Source organism: Triturus cristatus, chromosome 11 (assembly GCF_964204655.1).
Source record: "Triturus cristatus chromosome 11, aTriCri1.1, whole genome shotgun sequence".
Lineage (NCBI taxonomy): Eukaryota > Metazoa > Chordata > Amphibia > Caudata > Salamandridae > Triturus > Triturus cristatus.
Window position 1 is genome coordinate 551,058,857 of NC_140594.1, and position 19,994 is coordinate 551,078,850.

Here is a 19,994-nt window from a genome sequence, read left to right on the forward strand (position 1 = left end):
GTGTGTGTCATGTGTTCCCATGAGCTTTCCATTGGTGTTCCGTCAAATCCATCTGCTGTTGCAGCATCCAACATGTGTCTGTGTGCATATGTGCATGACACACATATACGCACACCATGCCACATGTGGACTCACACGTTACATGTGTCATGATGGTTAGAAGATGACTCCCTGACATGAGGCAATATCTGCATTCTCTCAATGTCTGTGTCATCAGTTTTTGACATGTACCCCTTCATGGTAATGTGTGTTGTCTGTCCTTTTCAAGATTACATGTGACATGTGCATCTAGACTCCCGCCAGCTGTCTGTATGAGATGACATCCTTCAAATTCTGATATGTGGATGTCTGTCACTCCTGTAATGCGTCTGGCTTTTCACTTACACTGGCCCACAGCTAGTTTCATGGCATGTCGTGTTGATCTTGAGCACCCACGTGTGAGGCTGACTCTTGGTAGGAGTATCACCTGGCTGCCATACGTGGCCTGGATGCATTGCACAGAACAGACTCTGTATGTAGCATATGTGTATTAGCTGTTGGACATGTGCTCTGTTCATTGACATTTGTGTAGTGATGTACTCAATCTTCGTTATTTCTTCCAAATTTCTGCAGGGCACCGCCTCTCCCCCGACCAATGCCAGACTTGGCTGCCATGAGGGAACATGACTGTATACGCCGCTACCGCTTCTCACAACCGTTGATTGACAACTTGACCGCAAGGCTGGCACCACACCTCCAACCGCTACACAGGTATCCTACTGCACTGACACCCAAGATGAACGTGATGGCAGCCCTACATTTCTTTGCCACGGGTACATTTCAATTGACCATAGCTGATGTAGGTGGCAAGTCCCAGACCATGTTCAGCCGTGTCCTGCATGATGTGTTAGAGGCCATGTTGTTACACCTGGATGAATTTATACATTTTCCAACTCGTGAGCAGTTGACAGGTGTCAAGGGTGAGTTCTATGCCCTGGGAGGGATGCCCCATGTCATTGGGGCCATTGATGGGACACATGTGGCTTTGGTACCACCACAGGCATAGGAGGTAGCCTTTCGTAACCGCAAGCATTACCACTCCATCAATGCCCTTGTGGTATGTCTTGCTAACATGCTGATATCCCATATCTGTGCCCGTTTTCCAGGATCAGCACACGATGCCTACATCATGAGGCATAGCCGGGTGCCTGAAATGATGCTGCAGCTGCGCAACAAATGTGCATGTCTTGTTGGTGGGTATACTCTGTTAGTCCAGTGTTTTGTGGTATCTCAATATCTTACTGCTTCTCCTGACCCACTTCTGCCCATGATGTTTCCATGTAGGGGACTCTGGCTATCCCAACATGCCATGGCTGATGGCGCCTCTCCGCAACCCCAGAACTGCCGCAGAACACCGGCACAACGACACCCATGGGCAGACGAGGCGTGTTATTGAGAGGACGTTTGGCCTCCTGAAGAGCAGATTCCGGTGCCTCCACAAGACCGGCGGCGCCCTCCCAATTGCCCCGGTGAAGGTCTGCAAAATCTTCCTTGTGTGCTGCATGCTGCACAACATGGCAGTGGAGAAGGCCGTGCCACTCATCCTGGATCCCGATGAGCAGGATCATCCACCCGTGGAGGATGAAGGGCTTGGGCACAGGGCAAGTGAGGATGAGGAGGAGCATGAGGATAAGGACATCCGGAGTCAGCTTATCCGCAACTTCTTCTCATGAGGGTGAGTCCCTGTGTCTGAGTGTGCACGCTTAGAGCCTTGTGTGGCATGTGTTGCAATGTGTGTGTTGAGCTGACTGTGTGCTGAGTGACTTGGAGGTGTGTTCTGATGTGTCATTCAAGTGATGATGTCAGTCCACACATTTTTGCGGGAACACAAAAATCATTAATAGCATGGTGACGGCATCATTCCTGTAGAGTATATGTACATGTCTGAGGATTACTAGCTCTTAGCTGACTTGTTGTGTGTCTGTTCTCCCCAGGTTCCTGCGGCTGTTGTCTGCTCATGTCATCATTGCCGTCCTGCTATTCCTCATGAGTATTGCAACGTGTGCTGGATCAGAGTGACATGCACAGACATGGTGAACATTCATTTGGGGTAAGGAGTGCAGCAAGGCGTTTTGTGGGTGGTACGTGTTTGTGATTTGTGGGGACTGCTCCTGTGCATGTTGTGTTACCATGCATACATTTCGACTCACCATGGGCCACATGACGTGTTGCATGGCTCCCATGAATTGATAGTCACCCTTCCTGACAGTCATCTGTCATGGATTGTGGATTCTGATGAAGGCATCAATGTGTGTATAACGTCCCTCAGGAACATACGGGATGCTAATGGTGAACATGGTGTGGGAAACCCCCATGACAGCCTCAATGGGGAATTGCACACTCTCCGTGTGCAGCAAGGGGTGTTAGGCTCAACCCCTTCACTTGTGTGCCAGCTCTGTAGGATTTACCACATCTGTGTGTTGAAAGGGGTGTCCAGTGTGGGTCACACATGTTCAGCCAAATGACCTGTGAGTCTGTTCCAATGGTTGCATTTCCATTAGTGTGAGGCTGAGTAATAAAGGTGTTCGTAACACTCCAAGGTGCCTCATCTCTGTCAATGCAGGTCTCTTGCCACTTAGCATGCGGCATATCTTGCATACTTGTTGTAGATAATGCATAGGAGTCCATGTGTAGTTTAGCGACATGCATGCAGTTGCTCATGGATTAGGCTCCCGATTGGGCATGTAGTACATGGTCGTGTATGTTTTTTTGCTAGGTCGACCACACAATGGGCCATCAACAGCTGCTAAGGGTGTGTCTCCTGTGCGCAGGTCGGCCTTCAGTTTCCTGATCCGGTGTAATGGCTCTTTGGTGATTGTGCATGCTTTGTCGCTGGGTGTGCCATGTGGCACTGGACACTCCTTACTTTACACCCGCGCCTGTTGCAGTTGTCCTTCTGACATCCTAGTCTTTGTGTGCAAAATGTGGCATATTGAAGGGAGATGGCGCCTGCTGCTGCGGGCCCTGCACAAGCACCCAGTGGCCACACACACAAGATGGTGTGCATTATGTTTGGCTGGCTCACATATGCCATACTAGTCAATAGCATCTGTACCTCTTGCTGCAACGATCTCTGCATTATGCACTTGATCCACAGATGGATCCACTCCAAGTAAAGACAGACCATCCCCTAGGTCCATGGCAACATCCGTGTCAAATACTGCCCTGCCCTCTACGGAGAAATTACATCCAAACTCCCAGGAAACTGGTCCACTTCCAGGGGGCATCTGCACACCGCAGCTTCAACACCCTGCGCCCCAGCCACCTCACCGTCCAGCATAGATAGCTGCAATGGATCACTGTCTGCTGCAGGATGACCTCCACACTCTCCACCCACACTCAGGAGGCAGTCCACAAACCCGACCCCACACCAACCTTGTACGTCTGTCATCCTAAATCCGGTTGGGCCATCTCCGTGCATCCAACCTTGCCCTGGCCACCGTTCTTCACATCCACCGTACTCCAGCATACAGGACATTGTTCTCCCACCTGGCCACACATACCTGGGACTCCCTCCCCGGGTATCTCCACATGAGCCATGACCCCTACGCCTTGAAGATAATCTCCCAAATAGGTCTCTCCGCACAGTTTAGCAAGCACCCCCTCAGCAGCAAGAGGCCATCACAGGTGAATGTTGTGCTCCATGCCTACATTGTATGATACCTTGTGACCCATGTGTGTCCTGTACCAGACTCTGATCTCAGGGTATGGATGGCTGGAGTTAGTTCAACACTCAGGCATAGTTAGACATTTCCACACATATATGTCGTTGAATAATGCCAAATGACAGCAACATCTCATGTGCAGAAAAATAAGATTTTATTTTTGTTGGGGTGAGTCTTTTGGTAGATGTGCTAAGGTGCACTACCGGGGGAATAGAATCCAAAGTTCACAGGGGGAGATGGCATCTTTGTCAGTTGGAGTCATCAGAGTCCAGACCACAGTGTTGGTCATCATTGGTCAGACTGTGACCAGCAAGTCCATGTGGCAGAGAATGTCATTGGGTGAGGTGCTGCTGTTGCGCCAGAGGGCCAGGTGCCAGGCCAGGTGACCTGGGAGATGGGGATGGTCCGCTGACTCTCACGGTCTGTTACGTGGACGACCCACCTTCCTCCGGGGACCCTCAGATGCAGGCCTTGACGATGTTAGGGACGCTCCGTCAGACGAATCCTCCTCCTCCTCGTCCCTCCCTGTGTCTGGTGCTGGTCTACGCCTGGTGGTACAGGGAGGGTTTGCCAGGCTTTGGGCGATCTGACGGAGTGATTGGCTCACGTCCCTGTGCACCGCCAGGAGCTCAGCCAGTCTTGCCTCCATCCGTCTTTGGTGTTGTTGATGACTGGCATGATGCTCGACCTGCAGGTTCTTAATCTCATCGAGGGTCCCCTGCATCCCGGAAAGTCTGGACACGACCTGGTCGATGCCTCTGGTGTCATGCCAGTATGAGTCCAGGATGTTGCGTATGTGTGACATACCGGTGTCCGGAGCTGGCTGGTCAGGTTCGCGCCTCCGCCTGTCTCCACTCCCACCACCCCTGCCCACTTGAGCCTGGCCTGCCCTTGTGGGCACATCGAGTCTACGGGAACCCTGAGGGATGGCATTTGCAGGGTTGCCTGCCTCCTCCTGGGTGCCCAGAGAACCTTGTCCCTCCTGGTCAGACTGGCTCTGTTGTTCAGTGCGAGCAGGGCTCCTGGGTGTGTCCTGGGATGTGGCAGGAATGGGGGTGGTGGTTGGCACAGATGTACCTGACGCAGGTGCTGCAGGTGCTTGGGCACCAGAGGGGCCAGGTTGGTCGGGGTCATCCACGGAGTGGTGAGAGTCGTCGCTGCCGGTGGGATCGTCTTCACGCGGAGCCTGGGACAGTGATTATTTCCCCCCAGTGTTGGGGGGAGATCGACGACTTTGCCCTGTGTGTGAGAGAGAGACAATGTCAATGGTGTTTCCTGCCACATCTATGTTTCCTACATATTCAAGTTGACACAGTTCCTCCAAGTAGTTGGTTGTCCCTAGCATTCCTCTCAATGTCAACTTGGGTATGGGTATGTTGTGGGGGACATATTGGGATGTACTCCTGAGTGTTTGACCTGTAGATTGGTGGCTCTGATGCTTATTTGGCTCTGGATTGGTGTAGTTGTGTCACATGTCCATTGTGGGAGTGTGTAAATCTGTTGCCTGCCCCGGGGGTGTGTGCTTGTGTTAGGGGGGGGTGTGACCGGGCGTGCTGTCGTGTGTAGTGTGAGTTGTCATTGGGTCTCCCAGGTGATGTGTCTGTCCCCTCATGGTGCATGCTGACATGACAGTGAGTGTGAGTTCCTGTGCTAGATACCTGTGCTTGTGGAGTTGGAGTTTGAGTGTACAGTGGTCCCAGGAGGGCCTTGTGCTGCATACAGCAGGGCCCAGTGTCAGCTACCTTGCCAGTCCCTGTGCATTGTGCATGGGTATGTACATATGCCATATGGGCTGAGGGCATTGTTGTCTGCGTCTCATTTCCACAATGTGTTGTGTGGGGCCCACCCTCCCAGCCTCCCGGACATCCAGTCTTGTGTTTGTGGTTGTTGTAGCCTTGGACATGGCCTTGCCTTGATTTGTGAAGGGTGCATGGAGACGTTAGTGGCATGAGCGTGGTTTGTGAGTGTGGTTGTGTGCGGTAAGTGCTTGGGGGAAGTTGCGTGCATTTGGTGTATATGTTGTGTGGACCCCATTGCCCCCATGTTACGTAAGTTGTTTGTGTACTCACCAGGCTCTGCGACTCCTTCCACTCCGTGTACTCCCACCGGCGGTAGCAGGGCCATCACCTTCTCCTCCCAGGGATGGTAGTGTACGGGTCTGCGGGGCGGCCCACCTCCAGTGATGTTAATCTGGGCATATTCTTCATTCATTTTCCTCTTGACCGCCCGGCGCAGATCGTACCACCTGGCTTGGCATTCATGCCTGGTCCTTCGGACGGGCGCAACAGCATTCACCTTGTCGACAATCCTCTGCCACATGGCAGATTTTGCAGATATGCTGGTCTGTCTGACCAATGTTCCAAACAGCTGTGGCTCGACTCTGATGACTTCGTTGACAAGGAGCTCCAGCTCCACCGTAGTAAACGTTGGATTCTTGTCTGTGGGCATGGTGTGGGGTGTGGGTGTGGGTGTGGATGGTTGTGGGTGTGTGGGTGTGTATGTGAGTGTGTGTGTGTGTGAATGTGAAGAGGGGGATGTTTGTGGTGGAGGTTGTGTGAAGGTGTGTGAGTCAAGGTGTAGTGAAGGTATGAGTAATGTGGAGTTGTTTGTGTGTGGGGTCTGGCAGCAGTGGGTCTGTGTGTGTGGGCCCTTTTTATTGGTCCATTTTTGGGTGTGGCTGTGTTTGAATTTTGGTGGGTGTGTTATAAGAGGTGGTTGTGATTTGGGGCCTCTGTTTGGCTGTTTGGATGTGCCAGGTCAGTCATTGAGATGTATTTTGTCGTGTGGATGTGTTTGGTGGTGTTGTGCGAGTTGAATTGACCCTCCTTGTGCTGTTTTACAGTGTCATGGTTCTGTATGAGTCTTTTTCGCGTAGGTACGATCCGTACAAACGTGATGCTGGGTGTGGGTGCTGGGGTACGGTGTTGGAGTGCGGCGCGTACATGCGGTGGGGGTACGGTGCGTACATGGGCGGCCCTGGGGTACGGCGCGTGCATGCGGAGGTACTGCGCGTACAGGGGGGGACGGTGCGTACATGGGGGGTGCGGTGCATACATGCGGTGGGGGGCAGGGGGTACGGTGCGTACATGCGGTGCTGGGGTAGGTGCGTACATGCGGTGGGGGCAGGGGGTACGGTGCGTACATGCGGTGGGGGGGCGGGGTTCAGTGCATACATGCGGTGGGGGAGGCAGGGGGTAAGGTGCGTAAAGGCAGTGCTCGGGTCCGGTGCGTACATGCGGTGGGGGCAGGGGGTACGGTGCGTACATGCGGAGGTACAACTGTACAGATACATCTGAGAATGTTTTAGAGCCACACTATAGGTAGAATAGTGCCTTGAAATGCTGTGCTTGTTCTGTGCTTGTTCTGCCGAGAAGTAGTTCTTTGGGAGCCACTGGCTCTAAACGAGTGATGTGCTATAATTTGAGAGCAAAGTTTGCTGAAATTCTAAGTGCAGATGTCTACAAACTTTCTGTGGTATTTAGAAAATCCTCAAAAGTCTGGGTTGTGAGAATACCACTTTGCAAATACATCTGTAAATGTTTTAGTGCCCCACTATATTTAGAATGGTGGTCAATTCTACACCATGAATTTGTGCACCACACTGGGATGAACTTGCTACTGCCCTCCCACAGCCACCAGCAAAGGTTCACTTGCCATTGTAGCTACCTATGGGTGGGAAAGATGGTGTACAATGGCTTCAACCTCCAGTTGGCCATGTTCACTTACAATGACATCAAACTGAGAGATGGATAATATTCCTGAGTCAAATTTGACATTGGGATTTCTTGCTTTTTGGACTAGTGATGTTTCCTTTTAAATTAGCTTCCATATTTTTCCCCTAGAAGTAGCAATTTTTCCTTTAAGTTATTTAACCACTAAAACAGGAATTGATATATGTGAATGTGGCAGCCTGTGGCATTTCCTTGCAGGGGTGGCCCCTCTATTAAGGCACAGGGCCATTGCCCCCCTATTTATGTTGCCCCCACGCCGAGGCCCCAGTATTACATTTAGATACAAATAAAAAATAAAACAATTCCACCGAGGTTGTGCTTTTTTTTCAGCTGCTTACCGGAGTTCTGATCTTCCTGCATCATGACGAGTGAGGAGGGCGGGCATGTGAGGAGGGCGGGCATGTGGGCAGGGCTTACAAATTGTTGTCAGCACATCATGGCAGCTCAACTTCAAAGTGCGCTTATCGGATTGGACGGCTGCCTTTCAGCGACCATCCCGACATGCTGACTAAATGAGTCTCCCTATCTGCCAGGGGCATTAGCAGCAGCCTCCCTGACTCCTAATGAGTGTTAGGTTCAGCTGCCCAGGCCACCCCTGAGCAGTGTCTCTGGATTGGCTCTGAACACACCGTTAAGTCGCTACTTCAGTGGTAGGAACATGCCAAATCACAGCATAGCTTTCTTATGAAGCCATGCAGTGATTGGCCATTTCTGTCTCTCTTCCCACTTCGTGCACAGTGCCTCTAATGGCATTGTGCAAAACGTTGGAGACGAGATTAGAGACAGGGAGCACTCCGAAACTAGATTGAGTTATCCAGCACTTCCAAACAGAAAAATGGTTATCTGGAGACGCCAATGTGATTTTTTTTGCAATATATATAGTCTGTTAGAAAGTGACAGTTACTAGATAGTATAGGTTACTGGACTTTTTATATAGTAACTATTAGGGAACGCGCATACACGTGTCAGTCACACGCATGCACTGACAGATTTGTGTGATAACACTGCTCAGGATTACGTCAGTTCGTGTTAACACCTTCTTTGCAGTTTCTGTGCCCCTAATAAGAAAGGCAAGCATAATTATAAGTGCCCCACCCCGATTCGCCATTAGAAATAATACATCTTTTATTAACACGCCCATGTCATGTTCTGTTTTCATGTGCAGTCTGGGCCGCCCTCTGACAGAGACCTGTATTAAATTGGCACTTCTGGTGCTCACTTTATATGAGGCGGCCCAGGCCTCTGTGGATGATAAGTGTGGTCATTTCAAAGCATATCGCTGCATGATTTTCAAATAAACCACGTACTCTAAACGGAGTAATGGCTTGAGCCATCATTATTCGAAAGATAACCGAATTCCTGTTCTGGCACGCCTATTGCCTTTTGCATCACACTTTGTCCTTCGTTCTGGAAATGATTTCTCCAGGTGTGGCGAGAAGAAAATGATCAATTGCAGGTCAGCAGAAGTTTCTCCATTAGCAACACCCATAAAAAAAGAAAAACACCTCTCCATATATTTGTTCTGTGTACACACAACACAGCAGTGCAGCCTAGTCTCCCCTTCAGCCACACCGCATTAGATTATTCTGCCTCAAATTACTTAATCTGTTAGTTTTCAACCCTTTAATTTGTCCCTCTCCGCCTCCCTCCCACCACCCCCTGAACCAGTCGACGGGTTCTGTCATGCACAGGGATAAAAATACATTATACATTTTAAAAGCGCCTTGTAAGATTGTAATAAGAATTCTGCCAGGCAGTAAGCAGTGAATTCTCAAAGTAGCAAGAGGGAACTGTGATAACATGATGACATTTGACCTTTGCACTCTGGTACTAAATGTGCAAATGTGAAATCATTAGTAGTCTGTTAAGATGGGCCACAGTAATCTTTACTAATGTGGTATAGTACATACACTCTCCACCCAGGAGTACACATGTTCGATCATTCGCGGCATGACACTCATCCCCAACTTTTACGCCTCACTACTTTCACAACTCACCAGCCACCACTGATTCCTTGGTTGGCTTGGTGCCAGGACCGTCCATTGTCAGAGGTGGAACTGCGTATTATCAACATATGTTTGGAAGATGTGACAGAGGTAAGAATGACACACATCATTAGACAGGCTGTTCGTACAATGAACATGACAAATTGTTGACATTATGCATTTACCTGAATGACATTAGTTGCTGGCAGTATTGTAATTTTACAGACAGCAGACTATGAGTGTTGTTTTTATTTCATAAAATTCTATTAAGATTATTCAATGTCAAACACAAGCATGTGAATAGATGTTGTAGTAGAACATTGGCAGCTTTTTACAAATTCCTAGTGGAATGATGAAAAAATCAAATTTGCTAGATCCTATTAACACTCACATACGGTAAATTCAGCTTCCATCACCGCTACATATTTTTAACAATGGACTACAATAACAATGTTACAAATACATAGAAACCCATTGACAAACTAGCCATATGCAGCATGTCATACCAGAAGATGAAAGGTGTTAGTTCTTGAGTGTGGGATTTATTTGGAGTTTGGTGTAGCATGTGCACTGCCACAAATCAATGCTTCTATCCCACCAAAAATGCAGTTCCCCCGCTCTATTTAAAGTTTGGGAATCACTAGGATTACACCAGTAGAGCCACGGCTCACTCTGCCCTCTTATGCTGGCATGCACCATTGAGATAACGGTCCCTATGTCACAGATCCATCAGGTGAAAGGACAGTCACCCAGTAATATTGAGGATATGGCAATCATCATTTTCCATTTCAGGGAGATACGAGAGACTAGTTAGCCCGGGCAGGAAAAATGCACAATGCCCTCTACAAACAAGGGGAAATCTCTCTGCTTAATTGTTGTTTTTTTAAAACAAAAATCTTTGGTGAATGGGTGCATCAAACATGGAACCCAGTGGACAAAACGTCAGCACCTTCAAAGAAGCTGCCACAGCTATGGCTCCACTGAAGGCAATGGGATCCCCTCCTGCCATGTAGGCAACAATAACGTTTTGGGGGTGTATGCCGCCAGGGGAGTGGCAACCACAGTTTCTGCTGACCAAGCAGGCCAGTGGAACAAGCATGATATTCTAAACTCTGAGGGGTATATTCACAAGAACATGTGATAACTACCGCAAGAGTAGCTTAACGCAACTCTCAACATCGCAGCCTATCGCAGGAAAATCCCGCCGTGCCAACCGAGTATTCAAAACGCGGCGGCAGCATGCGATAGGCACCAGATAACGCATCTAATGGCCGTGCAAAAATCAACGCCATGCCGCAAAAATGTGAAACGCGAACGCAAAAAATCATGCGATGAGGCCAATCGCGGTACAAAAGTAGCAAAAATCAGCCACAGGCCTGCAAATCCCACACGTCTGGCAGAAAAATGCACCATAAAAACTGCAGAAACAACACACCAGAAACAAGCCAAATCACATAGCAACATGCATGCACCCTGACCGACCGCAGAGGCCAACGTTAACCCCACAACCCCCACAAACCACCAGCAAGGAACAGCGGGGTCGGGGAAGGCCAAGGAGAAGAGGGAGAGGAAGACGGGGTGCAGACCACAGGAAAACAAGACCAGCATCGCGGAGGTGACAGAACACTACCAGCAACTGACCCACAAGCAGACTATCCTGAATGCAGACGGAGTGTCGAGGAGGCCAATGGAGGAGGCTTGTCGTGGAAACCTAAACCAGGCACAAACCCGCTGCCAACAGGAAGGCAGCAATGGCAACAGGAGGTGGGAGTCCTGCACCACAGGAGGAGCTGGAGGAAATGGAGGCTAGTCATCAGTGTGGAGACAGTGCAAGAAGTTGGGAGCTTGATAGGACCTAATGTAGAAAATAGGCCTCAGCTAGGCCTACCAGTGCAAGGGGTTCGCCCTTCTCTGCACAGAGTCTTCAGACTATTAGAAAGAAGTTGGCACAGAAACTGAAATAGAAAATACAGAGTTTATTAAACCTCATGAGGTGGAACCACATTCACCCAGCACCCTGTGGTGCTGAATGAAGGTAGCACACAGAGTAGAAGAACCATGGGTCTTTTATACCCACACAAGGGCTCAGAAAAAAGGGCAGTGCAAGTATACATGAGAAGAGTTACATACATAGATGGTCATACAGAAATGCACCGTCAACAGTAAAGGAGGAGCTAGCAGTTGCTGACTCTGGTAGAAACAACCTGATAGTTACAGACTAAAAACAGATGCATGGACAGTTAGATATTCCTGCGCATGTGCAGGGTAGCAGAGTCTAAGTATAGCCAGTCCTTTAAACAGAGCACAAGGGAAGACAAAATGGCTGCCAGAAATACAAAATGGATTCCACAAAATGTACAGGATAGCCTCTAAATACCAGATGGATTCTGCTAACGCTAATTTAATCGCAGCCAATTTACGACAGACGACCCTTTTAGCGTTAGCTGAAGACATCTCCCATAATCCAGTAGGAAAAATGAAAAATATGCATATTAATTTTTAATAATTTTTTTTTTTCATAAATATCCTAATTCATTGCTAGGTGGGCATTTCTCATTCTAAATATTGTTAAGCGAGTATGTATAAGGTATAAACAGAAGTACAAAGGGAACCGAGAAATGGGTCATACAGATAGCAGGAGAGAGTAATTACTATTATCAGAAACAGAATTATTAGCTTTCTAGTCCTAAGCAAATCCTAGAACCATCCAGTAAAAACATTTTCAAGGCTCCTATGCATTTCAGTTACCATCAATTTCAACTTCAAAAACATTTTCGCTAGACTTTTCCAGTGTTTCCTTTATGAGGGCTAGAGTATCTATCATTATACCCAATACAAACATTAAAGCAGTCAGACATATTATTTACAAAAATGATCCTGGATCCAGAGGACCAGGAGAACTACACAGGACCATGAGAATTAGGACGAAGAGCTGCAAAGGGTTGCTCCTCCTCAAAAATGGGACGATCAATGGGGTACATTTTCAACAAAAAGAAAAAGAAGTCCTTGGGAAATTAAAGCCGCTGTACAACCAACCAGAGGGGAGTCTTCTCCCTGTGTCCGTTTGAGCCTCACAGGCAGGCTCTTGTTGTTCCCACGGTGGAGCTGCACAACTCGCAACTCAGGAATCATGGCCTAGTTTCAAGGGAAAAGTTTCTTCTTTCAGGATAGGGCAATCACCCACCAGGGCAAATGCGCTCAGCGATCCTGTCCAGTGTCTCAGGCAGTGCACCAGTTTTCTTCATTTCAATCTAACAGGCACCAGAGACACAGCACCTGTACCCTGAACTCAAGTCCTTCCCTAACTCCTGTATTGCTCTGCTGGCACACTGCTCTTTCGTTGGGGCCATAGATCTTGGCCAACAAAGGTGAAAACTTTACAGCCACTTTAGGACCAGGATTCAGAGGCCTGATGCTAGGATCTCTGAAGCAACCCTTGTTTCAAAGGGGGTTACCTCAAGCAAAAACTTTCTCGCCTTCCTGGTCGGTCTGTGACTCTCGGCTGGGCATCAAAAGCTTGATCCACGATTTCTCCTTTCTGATTTGTGACCCCGTCTTTCGCCCAAGATAGTAGCAGGGGTATACTCATCACAATGCTTCCGGCCTTCTACCTTCACTGAGGTCCTGGTTGCCAGTAATGCCTGTGCTGGTTACCTTCACTTTGACTTCAAGCTGGACTGGTGCTGACTCCTCAAGCTGGATCTGATGTCCGCGCCCATCTGGCAATGGTTGTAAAGCAGCAAATATCTATTGGTGGACAGAACAAAAGGTCTTTAGACAAGGCACCGAAATAATCTATCAACAGAGAGGATAGTCTCGGAATACTTCCTAGTCTAGGGATGCCCCATATATTAACAAGGCACCCTGGAACCACTTTCATATATGTGAGAGTAAATAAAACAACAGCCTGAACCTATTGGCAAGTATAAAAGGAACTCTTTAGTGAACTGACAAGAGTAATACGTCACCCAATGCCAAGCAGTCAAGGAAGTCTGTGTTCATTTCTAAAGACCCTCAAGAAAAAGGAAATGTTATACAGTTTTACTCCTAAACATTGCATTATTTGTACAGGACTGCAGACACTTCTAAAATGATTTTTCTTAATAAAAGCACCTACATTGTATACTCAAGACCATGCTCTCATGTTATGGGAGCAACAGGAAAGTCTAACACTGCTAATTTAACAAAGATTACTATTACATAAAGAACTAAAAACTTCAACATAATGGGTACACGTTCTCCAGTGGAACATCTTGTGACTAACAGACTCCTATAAAACAATATTTTCCTCATAAATGTTTGCTAAGGATCACATAGACCTCTTCCCTGCATTCTACATTTTCACAATCCAAACTATGCAACATTAGTTCTAGTAAGGACTGTCAGTTTATTTACACAGACTAGCTAATAAAACCAGCAATGCCCTTGCAAAACTGTATGTAGCATGAGAATAACAAACAATAGTGGTGTTGTCACCGGAGAATTTTCAAACAAAAACTACCCACAGCTAGTTCCCCTTAAAGATCAAATAAGGAAGCAGCAATCTAGACTACTCATCCTCTCATAATTCCATCAGAGAGGATGGGTAGTAACATAGCAAAATATATTTATTCGTTTTATTAATGATAATAATGTTTAAAACAGTATTACTGAATAGCCAATTAAATGTCTCATGGTTATTTTACAGACAGTTTAGACAGGCTCGAAAAAAATTAAGAAAAAGAGAGAGAACAGATAAATTTGCCTACCCTTAATTTGTAGAAGAGCTAGACTCCTCTCCCCAGTTTTGACAGTAAGAAACCTGTAACAGGTTTCATTCTGTCAACACTATTAGCCCCAATTTGTAGCAACTGGGCATAAACAAACTCTGAGGAGCTAAATAGCACATTTCAGCTAGCCAAAGAACATACTCCTTTAGCAAATGTACTAGTGCAACATGAGGCCGCATGAATTCAAACTGAATCCCATTGCTTCCTGAATTCAACCCTAAAAACATTTATACTATATATATATGGCAGAGCCATTGTCTTTTAAAGAGAGGTCACATATACTATGTTCATTGAGTGCACACAAAAACTTGCTTTTGCCAAAAAGAAAAGGTAAGCAAAAACCTCTTTCTTCCCCTGCCATTTCGTCTTTCAAATGTCGAAATGTCAAAGCTCATGGGAAGCCGAGACCTGCCAGGCCTCTAAATGTAGGAGTTTGGCCTTTAACCTATGCAGCTGTTCCATCTTGTATGCAAGGTTGTCATGCGGTGCTCTCAAGTCAAAGTGACCCTAGAGACCGAAGGCAGAGCAGCAAAACCCACTCTAATGTGTGTCTACCAGCAATTTCAGAGGTAAGCTTAATAACTTCTGCCAGTTTTTGTACATAGGTATATTTAGAATCAGGGTGCTGAGTGCTTGAGCAATATAAATGTCAGCTATGAAGTTTTATGCTTACATATGTGCATTTACTTGAGTCTAAGGCAGTTTAAAAGCTGCTCTGACTGGAGAAATCTCATTTAAATAGTGAATTTTTACTCAATTTCGACTTTGATTTTTAGGGCACTTAAAAATTAATATCCTACAATGTTTTTGCATAATAGTCATCCCCAGAATGTCCTCTACATATCCCAGAGATGTGGCATCAGAAATGTATAATGTATGCCCTTATAAAAATGAGTTTTGTACGCCTGGATAAAGTGACATTTTCACATGTAATTGACCCCCTATTGCTGTATAGCACGGCTTAAATTCAATTTGGATGCTAGGAGGTCACAGCATCATGATTCAGGCATTATGAATAGTAAAAAACGAATTGTTTTTGCACCTATTTGAAAGAACATTTTTTATATAATCAAAATATATATATTTTTTTAATAACTCTAATCATTTTGATGAGTCCACATATGAAAAGCAAGCTGCATCCCTTGCCCATCATATGTAAACGCAATTATTCACAGCCCTAAGAACAGAAACTTATCTTGAAAGTCTGCGCCACTTTTAAAAGACAGTCATTATTATTTAACATCAAAACCCACTCTTATCCTTATTTAAAAAGGCATTCACAAAAGAAATCCCTACTGTCAATCTGTCCTCTGTTTATCAAAAATAATGAAACTATATTTCTAACTTTTAAAACAGCAGTCTGAAATGCCGCATTTTACAACGTGTTTGACTTTAGCTGTTCTCTGTGGCCGGAGTCCGCAGAGAATAGAAAGAGTCTTGCTGACACAGCTGTTTGACACGTAAAGGCGTCGAATTCACACGCCTTTCAAGTCAACCTTTCAAGCCAACACAACTCTGTCGTTCTGTATAATGTGAATGCCTTTGAATACCCTATACAAAAGGATAAATACTGTGACATTTTGTATCTGAATTTAGTCTATTGTAAAACACACAATTTTGTTTTTCTCTTTACACAGGTCATCTTAATTTTACCTTTCTAAAGGTAAAACTCTTATCTGATAGTCCATGTTAGCTTTGCGCCACAATTTCCACTGAGAAAATTAATTCTCAATTGGAAAATCGTTTTTATATAGGCATATAGCCCTTAAAATTTCAAGCAAGAGCATCATTTTTCTTTTTGTCTAGGATTAATGCAACAGTTTAAAAAAAATAAAAACAGTTTTCTATGGAAAGTCTAACTGGTCTTTGCACAAAATAGGGCCGAGGAAGGCTCTTTGAGTTTCGTTCCTCAGCTGCCCTGTCTCATCAGAGAAGCTAAAAATAGCCCCTCAGCGCAGAACTGGGCCCCAGCGAGTGCTCCTGGCCCCCACCTCTCTCCAAGGCTGTCCTGCTGCAAGCATTACACATTTTCATGTCAGTGAAGCTTTCTAAGCAGTGATTTCACCTCCTGGTTCACTCCCCTATTTTTAGCCCCCACCTTACAGGCTGCAAGGTCAAAATCTGCCTCACACAGCCCTGAAGCTGTCAAAGACAAAAAGCCGTCCTAATTTTATCTAAACTGCAATAATTTGCCCTATGGAAAAATTGATTTTAATATACAATTTCTTTTCAAGGGTCATAAGTTTAGGTTCTATTCTCAGATTAGCAGGTTCAGCTTAAATTAGAACCTACAACCCTGTGGACCCAGCACATTGGCTCACTGAACCACCAAGAACACAAAGCTGCATAGGAACAATTTGCAAATTCGAAATACCCACAATTTTTTTAAGCTAAACTTTTAACCGGTCCCTAATTACTCTTCATTAATACTTTTGTACATTAAGGGTGTCATCAAATCACAGGGGTTGCTCTTACTCTAGCTACACCCCTCTCAATTTCCTTTTGCGACTTATCGATGGTGATGAGACCAAATTAAATTTACTCCTTAACAATTTCACTTCTCAGAATTCTTTCACATATTCACAGTCATTCAATCACACATTTTTTCCAGTGCTAGCAACATCCAAAACACAATTTACCACACCATAACATTTAAACACACATTTAACCCACAGATCAACACTTAAGACAGAAACAAAAGACAGCCCACAGACTGTACTTAAACCAAACCATTTGTAAATACTAGTTGCAAGTCATATTCACCAGATTTGGCTGGCAGAGCACCAGAAAAACGCTCTGCATCTCATCACTTATGAATGTTACTAAGTGCACAGACCAGGATCCTTTTATGTACATTTTTAGTTCCTCGGGGTACTAGTCACCAAAGAAAAAAAAATACTTTTAAATACCTAACCCTAGTTAAGTACCCCCTCTAGAGGAGCCGGCTAATTATATACAAAAGAAATGGTACATCCAAGAAGGCAACACATTCATTCATTCACGTACTTTTTCTCCCACATTCGTACACAATCAAACATCTATTGCCTAGTCTTTTGCTTAAACATACATTGTTTTCCAAAAATCAAATGACCCATACATAGGCCAACGCAACTCCGGATCCTTACAAATGTATTTATTCCATAATGCGCTGTACATTATAGAAGAAAGACCATACTTAATATACATATCCCTATTAGGCGTCCCCTCGGGGGGGGGGGGGCAGTTGTGCTTCATCAAGATTCAAGGTACCATTCCAAAAGCAACACATCTTTTGAAGTGTGCTAAAGACAGGCATGCCAAAAATAGAGCAGAATATGCAATATTATAATCAAAGTAGCACTTAAGGTACCTTTAGTACGATGTGCCGTTCAAATCAATTCAGTTAGAGAAAATTCTCCTCATTACCTGCCTATGTGAATTGCAAGTCACATATGTCAAAACAAACCAAGTTGGCCAACACAAAATATACCATACTCAAAGCCACAGTAAGCGTTACTAAACTACCTTACCAATCACAGGCATCAAAACCAACAGCAAGCGCCGCAGAAGGACACTTACCAATCACTTGGTGTCCAGATTCATCCTGCCAAGTTCTAAAATCGACCAAATGGTCACTGCACGGTGAATCAACAGAAGAGATCTCAGTTGAGGACCGGTGCCACCTGGATGGTCAGATCAGAAAGAAAGGAAAAGTCGCCGTGGATGCCAAGACTCCGGTCTTATCGGGCAGTGATCACGTCCAGAGCGAGATTCCAATCCTTCGTCGCGACCAATCCTTTGGGCATCCGAGTCACCGATGAGTCCCACGTTGAGGCGCCAAATGTAGAAAATAGGCCTCAGCTAGGCCTACCAGTGCAAGGGGTTCGCCCTTCTCTGCACAGAGTCTTCAGGCTATTAGAAAGAAGTTGGCACAGAAACTGAAATAGAAAATACAGAGTTTATTAAACCTCATGAGGTGGAACCACATTCACCCAGCACCCTGTGGTGCTGAATGAAGGTAGCACACAGAGTAGAAGAACCATGGGTCTTTTATACCCACACAAGGGCTCAGAAAAAAGGGCAGTGCAAGTATACATGAGAAGAGTTACATACATAGATGGTCATACAGAAATGCACCGTCAACAGTAAAGGAGGAGCTAGCAGTTGCTGACTCTGGTAGAAACAACCTGATAGTTACAGACTAAATACAGATGCATGGACAGTGAGATATTCCTGCGCATGTGCAGGGTAGCAGAGTCTAAGTATAGCCAGTCCTTTAAAGGGAAGACAAAATGGCTGCCAGAAATACAAAATGGATTCCACAAAATGTACAGGATAGCCTCTAAATACCAGATGGATTCTGCTAACGCTAATTTAATCGCAGCCAATTTACGACACTAACACAACAACAACAGGGTGAGGATCTAAAAGAGACTGGGGGGACAGGGGGAGATGGGCACAATGGCACACATGTGCAATGATGTGTAGCACACTGCACAACCACAAATACCCAGGGAGATGTCCCCCATCCCCGTGGCACACTGCAGCACACACACATGGCAATCCCAGCACATCCCATGACAATGTGGCACAAAGTGTAACACTGACACTGCAGAAAAGGGGACACAACTGGGTCCGCCTATGCGCAGAAACAGGCCAATCCCATTGGACAGAGCAGGGAACTGTGAGATGCATAAGTACGGGTACAACCTCATATCAGTCTTGTAGTCCAAATGTCCACTGTCCCAACTCAAATTGCCAGCACCGCCCAAACAGTCATGATGTACATTTTCACAGTCTGCATGTCCACAAGAACAATGCACCAACATAAATGTCAACACAATGTCAACATGTATCTCCCCTTCATATTGCAGAGGGACAAACAACACCTCCAGCAGGTCACACCAGACAACCCATCAGTGATACCAGAGACGACCACCACACCTTCGACACGGACGCCCTACAACAGCCTATGGACATTCCACGCAACCCACCAGCAGGACCAGGGCAGACAAGCTACTTAGAGGAGAACCCAGCCCCTGCAACAGACCACACAGCATGAAGCACCCGCAAGCACCGTTGGCACACAGCACTTCACTGTCCCACACACTGCACAACAATGCCACGTGTCAGAACACCAAAAGGAGGTGGCCCAACAGGTGCGGGAGTGGTCCGAACCCATGAAAGGCATAACAGAACACATACGTGGGTGTCCATTACCCTTCAGGGACCACCTACACCCCACAAAGGAGACCCACACTGCCATAGAGACACATGCAGATGCACATTTTCAGTACAGAACCACGCCCAGGGGCACGCACATATCAGTCACACACCCACGTTGGCTCTGCGTACAACGGCACAGTCCACTTCCCTTACAAATTGAGTGGGTGACAACAAATCAACATGTCCAAGCTCTAACCCGCTGCCTGCGGTGACATGTCTGCATCTGCTATACACAGCACAATGTAATGTTGTAGTGCCCAGGGCCATCATGCATACAACAAGACCACAGGGACACATGCAGATATCATGTTGAACTGGCTACAGGCACGTGTGCCCAGGCCCCTTTATTGGCAGGGCCACAAGTACAGTGACGCCTGTGCTGGATGTGTGTGGGGTGGGTGCAAGCCAGCCCTCAGGGAGTTGTTGGTATTGGCAAAAAATACAAAAGTTAACACAATGAATACGGAAACAGACAACACCAGCATTACAGGGACAACTGCGAAGCATCATGGAGGTAGCCTGAGTGAGTCCAGAGGGCACACAATGAGCAAACAGAAATGTCCGTGAGTTGCAGTGCGCTGAGTCTGGGGCACCAGAGCT